We start from the raw sequence: 12,847 nt of genomic DNA, 5'->3' as shown, positions 1-12,847 counted from the left end.
GAATAAGTGATTGTTGTATCTACCAAGACTTTGAGGTTTCACCTAATGTATTCAAGTATGTGTGTGATCACATTATAACTCAAATAGAAATGAATAACGATTCATTCTACCCGGCAGATATAGCAAATTAGAATCTCAATGTAACTAAAACAAATACCATTTCATGCCGATTGATTATATTTCTAACATAAAGCTCGATTGAGAAATGTCACAGTGATTCCCTAGCATTCAATGTATCCGGAAATCACAATGAATCTAAGAAGTTTATAGACAATACCAACACAAAATTGCAATCAAACAGAGACAAAGAAATGGATTAAAACTTGGAATTAATTTATGATCACTGTAAAGAATACTTGAACCCATTGAGCTTCCCCTCTAGTCTTGGCAGAGAGAGGTTTAGCTTCTCATTGTTGTGTAGATAGCCATAGAAAAATATTCAGTAGAAAACTCTAATATACAAGAGAACTAAACACTGTACTAATTAGAAAACTAAAGAACAAATTGTGATATTCCAGCTTACCCTCTTGGCTGGTTCTTCTTCTCCTTTTATACAGCAACAACTTGACTTCTTCTCTGACTTCTAGCTCGACAAATTAGTCTTATATTCATGCCAAAAAGTCCTGAACCAACCCATATTCATCTCTTCATTCGGTCTTCCTCCTGTTTCTGCCTAAAGATACCACAATCAGTTGCCTGTATTTGACTAAATAGAAACAGCACTCTTCCTGTAATTTCTCACAATTCAGTCAATGTAAACATCAGCAACCATCATAGCCCGCTGACTTAACATTCAACACTCATCTTCTTTCCTCTGTCTTTGTAAACTCAACAACACCCATTTCAGAGCTGAGCTCTATACATCCAACACACGCACCCTTTCTTTGTTTGCTTCCATCCTCTTCGCAGACTGACTATGAGGTACAATTTCCATTCTCTGACCCTCTTCATATCTTAACAACCACCACCATAAACCACAGAAAACCAATTATTCTCGCTGCCAGTACCATCTTCTCCCTGTTGCTGTTAATTGCCCTCCAAAGCCAGAAACCCGTCGATGTTGTTGTGTAATCCACGTCCTCCATTTAATGTCAAAACCCTCCACGACAGCTCCATTCTAGCCTCAACATCATCAATTACAGACCACCATTCATTATCAGTTCGAGAATTCAAAGATCAAAGAACTGAAATCAATTCGACCCAATTTCAGACACATTCCACACAGCAAACACCACTTCTTTACAACACCCACAACGCAACTGAAATTCCATGAATCCTCCATATACACACAAACTCCAACCCAAGGCTTGTAGTGGACAAGCTTTCTTTTCTTCTCTTGATACTAGCAGGTTCAATATACCACCGGTTATTTCCTTGCTCTTCTAACTGAATCCTTGGCTTGAATTCAGTCCTTCCAACAAATCAAGACAAACACCACTGCAATCATCGATTTCCTCCCATCTGTAGATGCCTTTTCAATGACCTGTACCAACTTTCTTCAATTAATTGCAAACCAAATCGAACCTCAAAAACCCCCAAGTCTGAACTGAAATTAGCGAATTCACAGTAAACTTTACTGCATCACCTGTTGTTCTCTCGTCAGCTACAGAATCAGGTCAAATACAACCTGAATTCCTTAAAACTCGAGCCAATAATTCTCCATTCTCTTGTCTTCACAGTTTTCTCTTCACTCACTTTCATCCATCAATCACTAATTGCAAGGCAAACCCAAACTCATCTGCTAACTGCTTGAGAATCAAAAACTCACAGTAGACCTACTCCCATGTTAACAATTCGTCTTCAAAATTAAATCCCCAAAATTATAGCACCAACAACATACATCACGAACAATCAAAACCCATCTAAGATTGATGCCTGCAACCTGAAGATTGACGAATTTCGGATCTCCTTTTTTCTTCATCAGATAGAAACGAGGCTGCAGATTGTTTAGGAAATGAAAATTTCTTTTTCTTCTTGCAAAGAAAAGAATATGTTGGAAGCTCTTTTACACCCCACTAACGAACTGTATGGTAGTATTGAAGCCACGTCTCACCGTTTCTCTTTAATAACTAGTGGGCCAGGCTTGAGTGGTGCTGATATATAAACATACCAGGCCCCACGTTTGAAGCTCTCCTACTGAGTGACTTCGCTCATTTTTGTCGCAAACTCCATTTTCCTCCCTTTAACCAATTATCGTTCTGGTGATCGGATTTATTTTGTATTAACAATATTATTAGTAAAATAACGAGTCCCAACTAATATAAATGTGGGTATCAAAATGTTACATTTTTGTACTTATCAAGCTCCCCCACACTTACATTTTGCTAGTCCCGAACAAAACAAGAAAAATCATATCCGCTACACAGCTGGATATGGAGAGACGTCTGCTAAACATCTAGACGGAACCACTAAACAGTGATTGAGCAACGTCTGCTAAACAACAAGACAAATCCGCTAAACAGCTAGATTAAAGGCGTCTGCTAAACAGATAGATGAATCTGCTAAACAACTGGATTAAAACCACTAAATAGTGGTGTAGAAAGACCGAACAGCTGATCTTATCATATAAAATTTTCACTTCATTTTTTTTTATTTTTTTTTTCAAGCATTAAAATATACAAACAAACAATGAAACCTGAAAATGTAGACCTGAGAATCAGAAAAAAACATGGATTTAATTTACCCCCAGCCCCAAACCTAATTTCTACATTGTCCCCAATGTGGCAGTGGTTAAAAAAGTTCAAAGGTGGGAAGGGGTAATCAACCGAGTACAACATATTATTCATGAAAAAGAAAGAAAATAAAATAAACAACATTATTTTACCACTGTCGCGGGTCAGTTCGGTTGCATTTAGCCCATGCAACAAGCCTTTAAACCTCAAGCTTGCACAAGAGGACGAGTCTGTCTCGTGAGGGCTTCCAGCTGTGATACCCACAAACACATCAGAAGAGGGTTGTCTCCCTAAAGCGCTGAATTTTATGTCTCCAGCCAGACATCTGCAAAACACAGCCAATCAAACATAAGAAGGATCCTCCAAAGTCGTGGTATTGAATTCTGGATTCATAAGTTCCAAAACTGGTTTCAAAAGCTGCACATTAACCTTTAAGACATTGCTGCAATTAGGATTTTGAATGCCAACAGTACAATCACGAAATTCATTTTTAAAATTAAACGAGCCTTTCCACCGTGACTTGAGATTATCAGAAAACTGGTGCAATTGAGAATCATAGCAAAGAGATGGTTTCAATATTTCCCTGATAGCATGCTTATCAATAAACATTTTCATTTTACATTTGCAGTTCGTATCATCCCTATTTTTGATCTCATGAAGCTCATTGAGCTGTGACTTCCTATGTGCGCAAGTACTAGGATCAGTTCCTTTCATGTCTGCAATACTCCATTCTGCGGCACTTATATGCTTCCTAACAACATGTGAATGCATTTTTTTCTGTTCGTAATTAAGTTCATATGGTAAGAAAACTTGAACGTATCCATCAGTTCATTAGGAAGGCGATTGTGGTCAGGCTTTGGGAATTCTACAGATGGAGAAAATGGCTCAGTCTCACTGATTTGAAGTGACTCAAATCTAGACTGCCACTTATCCGTTTCCAGCAACATAGATGAATTCATTAAAGAATTAACTTCTTCAGTGTATCCATCCTCATCTAAATCTAATAGATTAGGAAGACAAGCTTCTAAAGGAACCTTAGCTTCTAGATGAGATACTTTTTCCTACACACCTGTTTCAATCATATTAACTTCATGAATATCATCATTACCACCTGGACCTTTACATGCATCAAATATATTCAACTCAACAGTCATATTTCCAAATGAAATATTCATTATTCCAGTTCGGAAATTAATCAAGGCATTTGCAGTTGCAAGAAAAGGACGACCTAAGATGACAGGTATTTCTTTACTAGCATTAGCTACAGGTTGAGTATCCAAAACGATAAAATCCACCGGATAGTAAAATTTATCGATTTGAATTAACACATTCTCAACTACCCTCCTCGGTACTTTAACGGATCTGTCTGCAGATTATAGAGTGACTGAGGTGGGTTTTAATTTACCTAAGCCCAACTGCTCATACACCGAGAACGTTAGGAGGTTTACACTAGCTCCCAAATCCAGAAGTGCTTGTTTGATCACGAAATTTCCTAATATACAAGAAATAGTAGGGCATCCCGGATTTTTATATTTGGGAGGAGTGTTGTGTTTAAGAATAGCACTTACCTGTTCTGTGAGGAATGCCTTCTTCTGCACATTATGCTTCCTTTCGACAGTGCAAAGATCCTTTATGAACTTGGCGTAAGCTGGAATTTGCTTAATCACACTCAAGAGAGGAATGTTAACTTTCACCTGCTGTAAAACATCAAGAATATCCTTATTATCATCCAATGGTTTATTAGACAACAAACGATGAGTAAATGGAGCATGCACTTTCTTATCAATTTCATATTTTTAATTTTGAATATCACTGTGACTACTCTTAAGCTTCCGAGACTTCTCAGGTTCGTTCACCTTCATCAGAGTCTCAATCACCTTACCACTTATAAGAGTGGTAACAGCATTAGCTTGCTTCAAGTTAGGATTTTTAACTTCAAATGTGCCTTTGGGGTTAGGTTGAGTTTGGGCAGGCAATGTCCCTTTCTCCCTAACATTGAGACGTGATTCAATTCTAACTATGCTAGTTTTCAGCTCATCTAAAGTCTTCATAACATTCTTATTTATCTGTGTCTGTCCCTGCATAAAAGTATGTAAGGTATCCTCAAGAGAATTCTTATGAGGTGGCACATAAGGGTTACTAGATGAAGACCCTTGGGAAACATTAACACCATTCATTTTATGACCATTCCTCCAATTGAAATTAGGATGGTTTCGCCAATTTGGATTGTATGTTTCTGAATATGGGGAGCTAAATGGTCTTTTATAAGTATCCATGGAATTTTCTTAGTCATGTAATACTTCCTGAAATGCTGGAATTGTAGGACAATCCTTAGTGTAGTGTTCAAGACTTTCGCAAATACCACAAGCATGTTCGACCGGATCAACTACCTTAACTACATTTGGTTTCTGAATCCCATCAACTTTCCTATGCAAACTAGCAATCTTATCATTCAAGTCATGTTCTTCATTCAACACATACATTCCAGGCCTAGAACTAGCTCAAGCTTTGGAGTTATTTCCATCCGATGTGCCTGAAGTGTCCCAATTTTGGGTGTTTTCTGCTAGCGAATAAAAATAAGTCCAAGCATCATCAGGTGACTTATTCAGAAATTGCCCATTACACATCATTTAAACAAACTGACGCATACATGAATTCAGACCATCATAAAAAAAATTAATTACTCTCCAAATTTCATAACCATGATGAGGGAAGCTAGAAAGCAAGTCTTTAAACCTCTCCCAACACTCGAAAAATGACTCATTTTCTTTTTGAGAAAAATTCATTATACTTTTTTTTAAGAGTGATTGTTTTGTGAATTGGAATTTTTTTTTTCCAGAAACTCTCTAGTCATTTCATTCCATGTCCCAATGGTATTTGGTCGCAAAGAATGCAACCAAGTCTTAGATTTCTCCTTTAGAGAAAATGGAAACAATTTCAGTTTTACGACATCTTGAGTCGCATCAACAAAAGGCATAGTAGTACAAACCTTATCAGATTATTGCAAATGTATATACGGACTCTCGGAGTCCAAACCATGAAACTTAGGCAGTGCTTGTATCTGCCCATACTTAATCGACACATTGCTAGCATTAGCCGGGAGAACTATACAAGAAGGTGTAGAAGTCCTTTCCGGCTGCAAATAATCCTTACGGGTTATAGTTCCATCAGCATTGACTACGGCCTCAGCCGCTATTCTAGCAGCTTCACCTGCCATTAGATGAATAGGGTGATTTTCTAATACCTTATTAGCAAAACGGTGATAGTTACGCAGTCGATTAAAATGATCAGACCTAGAATATTGCATACACAAAAGAAACAAGAAACATATACAATGTTACCCAAATGGCTATGATTTCAGCAAAGAACTCAGCCTAATCACAACTGAAGCAACAACACTTGTTCCCTGCACCCGTAGCAGCTCCTAATGTCTCCAAGTCTTTAGAGCTATCTTACTCCCTGTTAAGAACCAACGGAAATCAGCAAACTCTAAAGCAAAACTAAAAATAAACCGATGAAGAACTTAATTCTAAGGAACACTAAAGAATCCCCGGCAGCGGCGCCAAAATTTGATCACTCTTTTGAGAGTATCAAAGATAAAGAATTGTAGTATAGTCGTTCGAACCACAAAGATTGTTGGTGCTCAGAAGAATTGTTTAGCAAAGCAATAATATAATTTTGATTTGTAATTGAGAAAGCAGAGAACAATATTTGTAAAAGAAAGGAATAAGTGATTGTTGTATCTACCAAGACTTTGAGGTTTCACTTAATGTATTCAAGTATGTGTATGATCAAATTATAACTCAAATAGAAATGAATAACGATTCATTCTACCCGGAAGATATAACAAATTAGAATCTCAATGTAACTAACAGAAAAATACCATTTCATGATGATTGATTATATTTCTAACATAAAGCTCGATTGAGAAATGTCACAGGGATTCCCTAGCATTCAATGTATCCGGAAATCACAATGAATCTAAGAAGTTTATAGACAGCACCAACACAAAATTGCAATCAAACAGAGACAAAGAAATGGATTAAAACTTGGAATTTATTTATGATCACTGTAAAGAATACTTGAACCCATTAAGCTTCCCCTCTAGTCTTGGCAGAGAGGGGTTTAACTTCTCATTGTTGTGTAGATATCCATAGAAAAATATTCAGTAGAAAACTCTAACATACAAGAGAACTAAACACTGAACTAAGTAGAAAACTAAAGAAAAGATTGTGATATTCCAGCTTACCCTCTTGGCTGGTTCTTCTTCTCCTTTTATACAACAACATGTTGACTTCTTCTCTGACTTCTAGCTCAAAAAATTAGTCCTATCTTCATTCCAAAAAGTCCTGAACCAACCCATATTCATCTCTTCATTCGGTCTTCCTCCTGTTTCTGCCTAAAGATAGCCACAATCAGTTGCCTGTATTTAACTCAATAGAAACAACGATCTTCATGTAATTTCTCACAATTCAGTCAATGTAAACATCAACAACCGTCATAGCCCACTGACTTAACACTCAACACTCATCTTCTTTCCTCTGTCTTTGTAAACTCAACAACACCCATTTCAGATCTGAGCTCTATACATCCAACATACCCTCTTCATATCTTAACAACCACCATCATAAACCACAGAAAACCAATTATTCTCGCTGCCAGTACCATCTTCTCCTTGTTGCTGTTAATTTCCCTCCAAAGCCAGAAACCCATCGATGTTGTTGTGTAATCCTTTTCCTCCATTTAATGTCAAAACCCCCCACAACAGCTCCATTCTATCCTCAGCATCATCAATTACAGACCACCATTCATTATCAGTTCGAGAATTCAAAGCTCAAAGAACTGAAATCAATTCGACCCAATTTCAGACACATTCCACTCAGCAAACTCCACTTCTTTACAGCACCCACAACACAACTGAAATTCTGAATCCTCCATATACACACAAACTCCAACCCAAAGATTGTAGTGGACAAGATTTCTTTTCTTCTCTTGATACTAGCAGGTTTAATACACCACCGGTTATTTCCTTGCTCTTCTAACTGAATCCTTGGCTTGAATTTAGTCCTTTCAACAAATCAAGACAAACACCACTGCAATCATCGATTTCCTCCCATCTGTAGATGTCTTATCAATGACCTGTACCAACTTTCTTCAATTGATTGTTGTTAATATAACGAAAGATATCAGTCCACAAGAGAGTCAGTCGTCTGACCTAGTTATTAAGCAGAGTCTCTAGCCTATGTTTACGTTTTGATAAGTCTCTTGAGTTTTCTAAAACTGTAAAACAAATCTGTAACCATCTTGAATATTTTTTAGTATAAATAATATATCTTCTTCCACTGCTAAACCTTGGAAGAGTTTCACCAAATATCAAGTTCTAGCTTGGTATCAGACACTCGATCCTGCCCATGCTTCTTCCAATCCAAAAAAAAAACCCAAAAAAAACCCAAAAAAAACCCAAAACAATGACCACAAACACCAATACTAATACCCTAAGAAACATACAGATTCACCATCTTGTGACTCTAAAACTCACAAAGAATAATCACTCTCTTTGGAAGACACAATTCAAATCTATTCTCAAAGGATACGGTCTACAAGGATTCATTGATGGATCTGAAGAAATACCACCAAAAACCCTTCCTAACTCAGATGCAGTAAACAAAAAATTTACAGATTATGAATCATGTGATTCATTACTGGTTGGGTGGTTAAACTCAACTTTAACACCTGAGGTTCTCTGCCATGTACGAGGACTTGATACAGCCAAACAAGTCTGGGAGAAACTAGAAAACTATTTTGCACCAAAAACAAAGATTCATGTGATGAATCTTAAGAAGCAGCTTCACTCAATGAACAAAGGTAACAAATCACTAAAGAAATTCCTAACTGATGCTACGAACCTGTTTGATAAACTTGCAGCATCAGGTTATACTGCATCTGACGATGAAAAAAGCAAGCTATCTGTAACGGACTGAACCAGTCCTATGATCCCATTGTGACTACTCTGGGGACAATTGAAGAAATGGAGATGGATACTTTATATTCCCATCTGCTGACTTTGATATGCGACTCGAACAACAGCTACAAATTATCCAACAACCCATAGAAAATTTGGCGGCTTCGAAATATGCATCATCAAGCAGATCTGCTCCAAGGAATAACAACCAGCACAACAACAATAATCCAGGAAATCGTCGTTCACAGCCAACTCAAATAAGAACTTCCAGGTTTGAACAACCATGTCAAATCTGTAAGAAGGATAACCATCAGGAAGATCGTTGTTGGTTTCGTTACAAACCAAACAACAATCAGTCTAAAAACCCTGCTGCCTATATAGCTTTGCCTAATGGTATGAATGGAAATCAGTGGGTTACTGACACAGGGGCTACACATCACCTCACTGCAGATATGAGGAACCTTGCAATACCTCATGAATATGATGGTACTGAAATGGTTCATGTTGGTAATGGTAATGCTCTTGACATTGCTAATGTTGGTGATGCCTCTTTCACATACAATTACAGGTCCTTTTGTTTGAACAATATATATCATGTACCAAAAATAAAGACTAATTTACTGTCAGTCTTTCAGTTTTGTAAAGATAATGACGTGTTTTTTGAATTTCACACATCTTATTTTTTTGTAAAGGACAAGCACACGGGGATAACTCTGCTGCGAGGGCTGAAAAGGAATGGGATTTACGTGTTTGAAGGAGTTGACATGCTTGACAAACCTATCAATCCACAGGAAAACATATCATCCTCTCTTCCATTATGGCATCAGCGTCTCGGACATCCAATGTTGCATACTGTCTCTCATATTTGTCTTAGAAATTCTCTTCCCATTTACAATAAAAAAATTGACTACTGTTAGTCTTGCCATCTTAGTAAGATCAAGAAATTGTCATTTTCTTTAAGCAGTACTGTGTATGACAAACCTTTGAGTTTAGTCGTGTCCGATATTTGGGTTTCACCTCAAGTATCTAGGTCTATTTTTCGGTATTATCTATTAATAATGGATGTCTACTCTCAGTACACTTGGGTCTTTCCATTAGTACAACGATCTGATGCCTTTCAAACGTTAGTACACTTTCATAAACAAGTTGAGAATCTAACAGATCATAGAATAAAGGTGTTTCAATCAGAAAATGCCTTAGAATACAAGAAATTCACTGCCTATCTAAACGATAATGGTATCCAACATAGATTTTCCTGCCCACATACATCTCCTCAAAATGGATTGGTTGAATGCCGAATAAGGCATGTAACTGAATCTGGGTTAGCACTGCTATACCATGCACATATGCCGAAACACTTCTGCTCTGATGCTTTTACAACTTCCTGTTATTTAATCAACAGGTTACCAAAATCTTCTTCTGTTGCAGAAACACCATTAGAGTTACCTGTTCCACAAAAAGCCAGATTATAAGTTCTTAAGAGTTTTTGGATTTTTGGTGTTTCCCTGTCTTCGTCAGTATAACTCCACCAGATTAGAACCTAGGTCTCTTCCATGTGTATTCATCGGCTATAGTAATGCACACAAAGGGTATGTGTGCCTACATAGGGAGACAAATAGGGTTTACATATCTCGCCATGTACGGTTCGAAGAAAGCTCGTTTCCTTTTCAGTCTCTCCAATAAAAACATCCATTGCAATGTCCAGGTAATGTTCCATCTAGCACCAGTATATTTCTATCACCAACTTTTGGTCGATGTACGTTATCCAACAGGGTGACTGCTGATGTAGTTCCGCCAAGTGCATATCCATCGAATACTCCAGAACACATTCAATCGCCAGCAATCTCTTCATCTGCTATCTTGCATGTTCATAACTCCCCTGCAGTCGCTGCTAGTTCATACACGGATGTTGCAGGAACGCAATCTGATGAGGTTTCTTCAGCGAACCAACATGCGATGTTTGAATCTGGTGATCAACAAACAATTCCCTCTGTAACTGAAGCTGAACAGAGTCAGACGGTGACACACTCCATGAGAACTCGATCTAAAGCTGGTATATCCAAACCCATTCAAAAGTTGTGTTTAACAGTTATCAAGCATCCTCTACCTGAAGCAGATTTCATGGAACCAACCTGTTTTACAATGGCAAACAAAAATACGAAATGGAGACATGCAATGGATGTCCAGATCAATGCTATCATCCGCAATGGTATGTATTCCCTGGTGAAATATGAGAAGGCATGAACGTAGTTGGCTCGAAATGGGTCTATCGTGTGAAGCAAAATCCAGACGGAACTATAGATCGTTGTAAAGCCCGCTTGATTGCTAAAGGATATAATCAGGAGGCTGGAATCGATTTTGGCGAGACATTCTCACCTGTTATCAAGCCCTGCACCACACGTTTGGTTTTATCTATAGTTGTGATGAATCAATGGTCGATTAAGCAACTCGATGTCGAGAATGCTTTTCTGAATGGTCAGCTGGAGGAAGATGTATACATGCAGCAGACACAAGGATATGTGGATAAGGACTTTCCGAACCATGTGTGCAAATTGCACAAGTCCCTATATGGCCTGAAACAGGCGCCTAAGGAATGGTACTCAAAGCTGAGTAGCCATTTGATACAACTGGGTTTTAAAGGTTCTATTGCGGATAGTTCCCTTTTTATTAAAAAAATATTCTGATTCAATTTTGTATGTCTTGGTGTACGTAGATGATATCATAGTCACCAGATCACGACCAGCTAAGATAACACAGGTAATCACTGATCTTGGAGATGCTTTTGCCCTCAAAGACTTGGGGGATCTGTTATTCTTCTTAGGAGTTTAAGTTCTCAGGGATGAAAAGGAACTAGTTCTCTCTCTCAACGTAAGCATATTTCGGATCTTTTACGAAGAATAAAATTAGATGGTGCTAATCCAGTCAATACAACGTTAGCTGATAATGCGAAGATCCACAAACAGGGTACAAAACAATTTGAGGATGCAACTCTCTATCGAAGTGTGGTGGGTGCACTTCAGTATTTGTACCTAAGGAGGCCTGATATTTCCGTGGCAGTGAACAAGGTCTGTCAGTATATGCACGACCCGTATGATGAGCATTGTGAGCTTATGAAGAGAATATTGCGCTATCTCAAAAGCACCATGGACTTTGGTCTCCATCTACGTCCTTCCAGAGATTTTTCGTTGCACCATGGACTGGGCTGGAAGTTTGGATGATCGTCGTTCGACTAGTGGATATTGTATCTATTTTGGTGGCAATTTAATATCGTGGAGTGCAAGAAAGCAAAAGACAGTGTCGAAGTCCAGTATTGAGACATAATACAGGGGTGTAGCCATTGCAACTTTGGAAGTTATCTGGATCCAATCACTGCTTAAGGAGCTTGGCATTACTGGTTATACACCTATTCTCTGGTGTGACAATTTAGGTGCGACATACCTGACGGCTAATCCAGTATTTCATGCTCGCACAAAGCACATCGATATAGACTATCACTTTGTCCGTGAACGTGTTGCCGATAAGCTGCTTCTTGTCAAGTTTATCAGCTCCAGAGATCAGTTAGCCGACATATTTACTAAGGGTCTTTCAGCACCAAGGTTTCAAATCATCCATAACAAGTTGCACATTCGCCAGCTCCGATACAACTTGAGGGGGAATATTAAGATAACGAAAGATATCAGTCCACAAGAGAGTCAGTCGTCTGACCTAGTTATTAGGCAGAGTCTCTATCCTATGTTTACGTTTTGATAAGTCTCTTGAGTTTGTTAAAACTATAAAACAAATATGTAACCATCTTGAATATTTCGAGTATAACTAATATCTCTTCTTCCACTGCTGAACTGTGGAAGAGTTTCACCAAATATCAAGTTCTAGCTATTGCAAACCAAATAGAACCTCAAAAACCCCCAAGTCTGAACTGAAATTAGCGAATTCACAGTAAACTATACTGCAGCACCTGTTATTTCTCTCGTCAGCTACAAAATCAGGTCAAATACAACCTGAATTCCTTAACAACTCAAGCCAATAATTCTCCATTCTCTTGTCTTCACAGTTTTCTCTTCACTCACTTTCATCCATCAATCACTAATTGCAAGGCAAACCCAAACTCAGCTGCTAACTGCTTGAGAATCAAAAACTCACAGTAGACCTAATCCCATGTTAACAGATCCATCTCCAATCAATTCGTCTTCAAAATTCAATCCCCAAAATTATA

General features: G+C 38.0%; 1 long non-coding RNA gene across 1 annotated transcript; it reads right to left on the bottom strand.

Annotated features, from left to right (window-relative positions):
* Positions 1–312: 312 nt before the first annotated feature.
* Positions 313–12,577, bottom strand: LOC113331069. Its single transcript, XR_003350655.1, has 2 exons — positions 12,529–12,577; positions 313–1,524 (listed from the first exon to the last, which is right to left on the bottom strand). It is a non-coding gene; the product is annotated as an uncharacterized LOC113331069 (long non-coding RNA).
* Positions 12,578–12,847: the final 270 nt, after the last annotated feature.

Source organism: Papaver somniferum, unplaced genomic scaffold (genome assembly GCF_003573695.1).
Source record: "Papaver somniferum cultivar HN1 unplaced genomic scaffold, ASM357369v1 unplaced-scaffold_123, whole genome shotgun sequence".
In the NCBI taxonomy this organism is placed as follows: Eukaryota; Viridiplantae; Streptophyta; class Magnoliopsida; order Ranunculales; family Papaveraceae; genus Papaver; species Papaver somniferum.
The sequence above is the reverse complement of the archived record's forward strand: the minus strand, read 5'-3'. Positions and strand labels throughout refer to the sequence as shown.